Source organism: Hipposideros armiger, unplaced genomic scaffold (genome assembly GCF_001890085.2).
Source record: "Hipposideros armiger isolate ML-2016 unplaced genomic scaffold, ASM189008v1 scaffold_1271, whole genome shotgun sequence".
Classification (NCBI taxonomy): domain Eukaryota; kingdom Metazoa; phylum Chordata; class Mammalia; order Chiroptera; family Hipposideridae; genus Hipposideros; species Hipposideros armiger.
The window spans coordinates 77,381-85,114 of record NW_017732621.1 but is presented as its reverse complement, the minus strand read 5'-3'; positions in this window follow the sequence as shown (position 1 = coordinate 85,114).

Here is a 7,734-nt window from a genome sequence, read left to right as displayed (position 1 = left end):
GACAGCAACTTGTCTGTTCCCCTTTCCCCAATTCCCCAGCACTGTTCCCATCCCCCCAATTCCCCAATAAAAATCTTAAAAAAACAAAACAAACAAACAAAAAAAACAACCCACTATTTGAATCGGACAAAAATAGAATCAGAGCTATTAAAAGAGATAGAGTGGTATTTAATATTCATAAAAGATGCACTCTACTAAGAACAACCTGTGACAATCATGGACCTTTATGCACGTAACAACATGAATTAGACATATATAAAGCAACGTCTGTTAGAAATACAAGAAGAATAGAAATTTACAAATAACCAATCATGGAGGGAGATTCCCCTCTCCTGCTCTCCCTTTTTCTCCTTCTTCCCCTTCTTTCCTCCTCCCTTATCCCTTTCCTGCTTTCTTCACTACTTTCTTCCAAAAATATATACAGTAAAACCTTGGATTGCAAGTAACATGGTTTGCGAGTGTTCCACAAGACAAGCAAACATTTTTAATACATTTTAACGTGGTAAAAGAGCGATGCCTTGCAATACGAGTAGTTTGTTTCTGGAAAGAATTATGCTCTCAAACCAAGGTATTACTGTATTTAGCACCTAATATGTGCCAGTCATTGTGTTAGGTACTGTGAGCACAGTAGCAAGCAAAACAACCTTGGTGCCTGTAGCCTGAAGCTTACAGTCTAGCCAGGGAGACAAACATTCAATTATTCATTCAAATACATGTAAAATTTCAACTGTGATGAGTGCTCTGTAGGAGAGCTACACAGAGATAGGAGAGGTCAGGGAAGGTTCCCTAAGCAAACAAAACCCCTTCAGAGATCTGAAGGATGCACTAGAGTTAACTGGGTGAAGAGGGAGAAAAAGCATTCTAAGCAGAGGGGGGAAAGCATGTGCAAAGGCCCTGTGGCAGGAGGAGGCCCCATGCATATGAGGGACAAAAGAGAGCTGGTGCAGCTATAGCTCAGTCAGCAAGTGGAGAATTTTAAAAAATGAAGCTCATGTAGATACTGGCCAGGTTATGCAGGGCCTCAGAGTCTATATGAAAGATTTATGTTCTTATCCTAAGTACAATCAGAAGTATTGAAAAGATTAAAAGTTAAAAAGACTATTTTGTCTGTTAAAGGTATTGGATGAAGAGCAACAGTCAAAGCAGGGACAGCTTAATTAGAAGGCAGTAACTATATGACTGGTGAGAAAAGAAGATATCTTAGACAGAGGTGAGAGTGGTAGACATTGAGAGAGAAGAAGAAAGCTTTAAGAGATATAATAGGCAAAATTCATAGGGCTTCAGGATGATTTGCACATGAAGATGAAAGAGAAGACATAACAAGGGTGATTCCCTGTTTTCTGGCTTTTGCAAGTGCATGGATGATGGTGCCATTCATTGAGAGAGGGAATACTGCAAGAAGACCAAGTTAGTGTTTTGTTTTTCAAGGAGAAGAGGAAGAGAAGAATTCAGTTTTGAATATGTTGAATTTGAGGTGCTTTTGAGACATCCAAGAGGAGATGTATAGTAGGCATTTGGATAAAAATATTTGGAGCTCAAAGAAAAGCTGGAGATATGAATTTGTGAGCTATATGAACAGATAGTGATTGAAGACTCAAATATAGACAATATTACTTAAAGAGAGATTATAAAGTGAGAAGAAGGGCTATAACTGAGTTGAATGTTAACTTTTAGTGGTTGAATAAAGGAGGGTAAGAAGTAACCAGAGAGATCTGAGAAGAGCCAGGAAAGTCATGTGTCAGAAAAACCAATGGAAGAGAATGTTTCAAAAAGAGGGAATGGCTACCTTTGACAAGAGCTGCTGACTGGTCAAATAAATGGAGATAAAAACATGTCTATTACATTTGGCAACATGAAGGCCATTTTTAACATTCCAGTTATTTATTTCTGTATAACACACAATTCCAAAATTTAGTGACTTAAAACAATTATTATTATATCTCATGATAATTTGGGTCAGAAATTCAGATAGGGAACATCAAGGATAGCTCATTTATGCTTTGTGAAGTCTGGGCCCTCAGTTGGGGTGACTTGAATGGCTAGGAACTAGGATAGTTGGGGGTGGGTTGGGCATCTTTCTCTGAAGACAGCCTCTTCACGTGGCTAGCTTGGTTTTCTCTCACAGAATGACAGACTCCATGTAGGCAGACTTGTTACATGGCCCCTCAAGTGTCCAAGAGTGAGGGTTCCAAGAGGCTCAGGTGAAAGTTGCAAGGCACTGAGACCAGCTCAGTTTTAAGGACAGGGGAATTAAACTCTACCTCTTGAAATACACACATACACACNCATATCAGATATTTACATTACGATTCATAACAGTAGCAAAATTACAGTTATAGAGTAGCAACGAAAATAATTTTATGGTTGGGGGTCACCACAACATGGGGAACTGTATTAAGGTGTCGCGGCATTAGGAAGGTTGAGACCCACTGACCTGGAGGGTATTGTGCTGAGTGGAGTGTCCGAGAAAGACAGATGCAATGTGATTTCGCTTATATGTGGAATCAAAGAACAAAAGAAACAAACAAAATATAAACACACTCATAGATACAGAGAACATTTTGATGGTTGCCAGATGGGAGGGGGGTTGAGAGGGTGGGTGAAAAACAGGAAGGGATTAAGAAGCACAAATTGGTTGTTACAAAGTAGTCATGGGGATGTAAAGTAAAACATAGGCAATATAGTCAATAATATTGTAATAGCTATGTATAGTGCCAGGTGAGTACCAGACTATTCAGAGGGATCATTTCTTAAATTATACAGATATCTAACCCTATGCTGTACACTTGAAATTAATATAAAATAATACTGAATGTTAACTGCAATTGAAAAATTGAAAGGGGGAGGAAGTGAAGGAAGGGGAATAAGAGATTCAAGTTTCCAGATATAAAACAAATAACTCATGAAGATGTAATGTATCACATGGGAAATATAGTCAATAATGTTGTGGTAGCATAGCATGGTGCCAGTTGCTGGACCTATGGTGATCACTTCTTTAGGTATATAAGTGTTGAACAACTATGGTGTACACCTGAAACTGATATAATGTATGTTAGCTATATTTTTTAAATAAAACTCTTTAAAAAAAAGTGACTGGAGGACATCGTTCACTAAACTTAGAAAGTAAACCCGAAAAGAAGACATGGCATCCAGGAAACTGAAGATCTGACACAAAAGATTGGAGTGTGAAGATAGGGGGCTGCAAACAAAAAAAAGGAACGCATAGACTATTAATTTAACTGTGTAAAAATTATATTGAAAATTTGTTGGATAGTTTGGGAAGACTCAGCCACAGGCACAAACAGTGTTGCCATGTATAACTGCTCAGGCTGTGTACTGCACAATTCCACGGAGCACCATAAAAAACTGAAGGAAATGAAAAGGAGAGATAATTGTTAAATCCAGGAAAATAAAAAGTTGTTTAAGAAAGGAAAGGTAGGGGCCGGCTGAGTGGCGCATTGGTTAAGAGTTGGCTTGGGACACCAGGCCCAGTTCAGATCCCACATTAGGGCTAGTGATGCTGCGCCCTCTACAGCTAAGATGGTAAACAACAGCTCTACCTGGAGCTAGGCTGCCATGAGCCGCTGGTGACAGCATAGGCTGCAGTGGGGCTGGCTGGCAGCAGCAGGTGTGAGCTTTCGTGAGCTGCCCTGAGCTGCCGTGAGTGGCCGTCCAATGGCCAGCGAGCGACTGCCTCAGCCGGGAAGAGCGCAATGATAATACCAACATGGGCCAGTGAAGCGATGTCCTCCACAACTAGACTGAAGAACAAAANTAATACTGTATGTCAACGATAATTATATATACATATATAACCTCGGGACATGGAGTAGAGTGCGGGAACGGATTCAATGGAATTGTAATAGATAAGCATGATATTGGGGGTGGGAGGGCAGTGGATGGGGTAGGGGGGTTGTTACTTTGTGAGGGTGAAAAGGGTAACTATTGCATTGTTCTGTACACCTGAAACTAACAATAAAAATTAAAAAAAATTAAAAAAAGGATTGTTTTCCTCATGTTTAATGAGCATATCACAGAAGTTTATAAGTGCCATCAAATGAACTTCTTTGAGTTCATGAGGAACCCAAATATCGAGCTTGCTTATGTATCCCAGCTTTTTCAGGTGATCGTGAATGCTTGAATGATGGGTGTTCAATGTTTCTGCAATCTCTCTTGTTGTGTAACGTGGGTTTGACTTGATCAATGTCTTTATTTTGTCATCATCAACCTCGGTGGGCCTTCCTGGCTGAGGAGCGTCATTGAGATCAAAATCACCAGCACAGAATTTCGTGAACCATTGTTGGCACTGACGTTCTTGTAGAGCATTGTCACTGTAAACTGTATGCAACTTTTCACAAGCTTGACACACGTTCTTCCCTTTACAGAAGTAAACCAGTAAAATATGGCGAAACTGCACAGTTTGTCCTTCCATCTTGAACTTGTTGTAAAATTTCCAAAACTCAACCAAATCGCTCAATATTTTTTAGAATGAAGCTAGAACTGTCAGCTGTCAAATGACATAACAATAACATAGATGCGGATGACTCTAGTACTTCCAAAAATGAACTAGCGCAATCTTTTGCAAAAATGCGTCATGACTTTTCCGACAACCCAATATAAATGTGTAACCATTATGCTGTACACCTGAAACTAGTATCATAATGATCATCAACTGTAATTCAAAAACAAAAAAAAAAGAGGTGAGTTATTTCATAAGATTGAAGAAGCTGTTGAGGAGTCGGAGTTTTGAGGAGAATGGAGCTTTGAAAGAATAATTAGGGAGAATGAGAGAGTGAGCTGTAAACATAGAAGGATTCCAAGGAATATTGAAAGCTCATTTGAGGTTGGCGACTATGAATTCAGAGTGGAACCAATTTATTCAACTGTGTGATTTTTCTCTTGCAGTGTTTAACAATTCTAGGGTGGAGAGGAAAGACCATGAAACAGATGCTATGATCTTCAATGAATGAGTAGAGGACAGCAAAGAAGGAGTTGAGATGTAACAAGTGGTATGAAACTCGGAGGAAGAAGAATCAGGTTTTTTACCTGAGTGTGAAGGAGTAATTATCTGGAATTTGTAATGTGGCTGGAAGAATATGCCGACCACACCTCCTGACTGCAGTACATGCAGTGTGTTAATATAAATCACTTTCACTTGAAAGGGTTGTAAAGGAAGCTCCATCCTCATCGGAAAGCCAGTGATATCAGTGGCTATTTCAGAGATGAATTTGAAGATGGTAGGAGTTTGTTAATCACGGAATGTTCCAGGAGGCACAGCAGAAGCATTTGGAAGTTAAGGTAGAAATGAGAGGTCAGGTGGGGGGAGAAGAAGCACAGAGGAATATGGGAATGAGGTTAGAGGAGAGGAATAACAACAATAATAGTAGTAAATTAATAATAGCAATAATAATAATTTAACAATGCTTTGCATGGATTACCTCATTTAATCCTAATCACCTCATAAAGTGAGTGTTTATTTTATGGATGAGAAGACAGGCACAGATTTTTAAGTGACCTTCCCAACATCACACAGCAAATAAGTTGAACTAGTTGCTTATGTATCTGGTGCTGACAAAGGAAAACAGGGATGTGAGTGAGGAATGATGAGTTTGGTTTATCACAAGTTAGGCAAAATGGTTAGTCCTGACTGTCTTCTGATAAACAGTGGGCTATCCGGTCTCTCAAAATTTAGCTGTATTTGGGATTAGAGGTGGAAGCTTCTATTTTGTTGGTGTTCCTTATATTGCTCAGTATGGAAGAATCCAGGCAGTGGCTGAGCAGATGTATTTTCTTACTTGGGCTCTCCAGAGTAATTGGTAGTGGGGATTGTGGTGTAATTCTTATGTATATCTTGCTCTTGTGGGGGATATGAAGCCAGCTGCAGGAGGCTCTAAGGTGGAGGCTGAGAGACAGTTTTGGGGAAAAGTGACCCTAATAGAAAACTTCACAGGCTGTAGGCTCTTAGAGATGTGAGGCCCAGGAGGGGTCTGGCAGTGGCCTAATTCTTTCTTACAATGCAAGTAGCTCCTCCAGTATTCAAAGCTGTGGCTTTGCTCCCAAATAAACTTCTTTACTGGACACCTTGAAGAATTTTGGTGCAATGCTTATTGATTAAGGAAGCTTATGAAGAAGAAAAGGAGGCCTTACTGCAAACTTCCTTGGACAGCATTTTAGAGTCTCATGTCAAGATGACCCTATAGAATCCTTTCAAAATTTTAAGAAGGCAAATACAATCGTGAAACGTTTAATGCTAGTTATAGCTAGATTACTTATTTCAGTAAAATGTGTGATAGACTTGGGTTTTCTGTGTCCTGTGCTTCATGTACATTGAGGACCCTTGTAAAATAAATTGCACAGAACACTTATGCACAAATGCACTTATGTGCAGAGCATGTATGTCTAAAACATAAAAGTCTTTATAACTATTTATTGCATAAATAAATGAAGTTCATTATTTTACTGTTCGAAGAGGTTTATTGTGAAGTATTTCTGCTTTTATGACATTGTTTGTTGTAGCAATGATTTATTTGAAGATAAGTCCTTTGTCAGGAGCAAACCCCCAATTATAACCTTGGAAAAACAGAATCCACTTTATGATGATGCCGTTTACAACACAAAACCAGAAACACATTGCGGTGACAAGTGGGTCCTGCTTATGTATCTGTGTAGATGGGTTATTAATGAAGGACTTAATGCACTCATACAGAACTCAATACCTCATTAATACTAATGACCTAAACTTGTCATTTGTCATAACTCAGATTTAGTTTCTGTGATTATCAGAATGCATGAGAGTGGATTAAAATATGTATGTACAACACCTGAATGTAATATAATGTTGGATGTCAACTGTAATTGAAAAATAAAAAAAATAAAAAAAATATGTACATATATGTAGCAATATATATTCCCATGCATGTGGGGTTTGCCATAATTTAGATAGAGTATGTTTAATTTTTATAGAATTAAAAATTAGCTCTCATTTCTAACACTACAGAAATTTAGCATAATACTTTTTAATAAGTCTAAAATTAGTAGATTTCTCAAACCAAAAGTTCAAGAAATTAGGAAGTCCATCTAGGTGTTATTAATTTGGGGGACCACCAAGTTACACTTTACTTGCTAGTGGAATATATAGTTTATATATATATATATATATATATATATATATATATATATATATATAATTGTATTATCATATATAGATTGAATACAAATTATCTATTTTCACTCATCTCAAACTGCTCAATAGTGACTGTTTATTGCCATTATAATGTATTTATTGTTACAAGGCAGGCTCTCAGGGCGATGTGAGAATTGCCAGGGGAGGAAAGCTCTTTGGCAAGAAGCCTAACAGTGTAGCACTAACCACAGCTTGGGGTCTGGGCTTCAGTTTTGCATGTTCATAAACTCAATATTCTAAAAGTCACGGAGTTGATTGATGCTGGGAGTGCGAAGTCATGCTAAGGATGTTCACGAGAGCCCTATGTGTAAGCCAGAATGCCAATTTATTAATTTACAAAGACAATTGTTCATGGGGATTTGATTTGAAAATAGCATATTCTTTCTGGGCAGATCTTCATGGGAAACTAAATTATAATCAGAAGATTGTTGCTATCATAGAATCAAGGCAAGGTGAGTTAGTTGCACAATTCAAATACATAGCAGCTTTTTTTATGATTTCTCCAAATGCTCATCTCTCTAACAGAGACTAGAGTATTTGCTCCCTGGAGA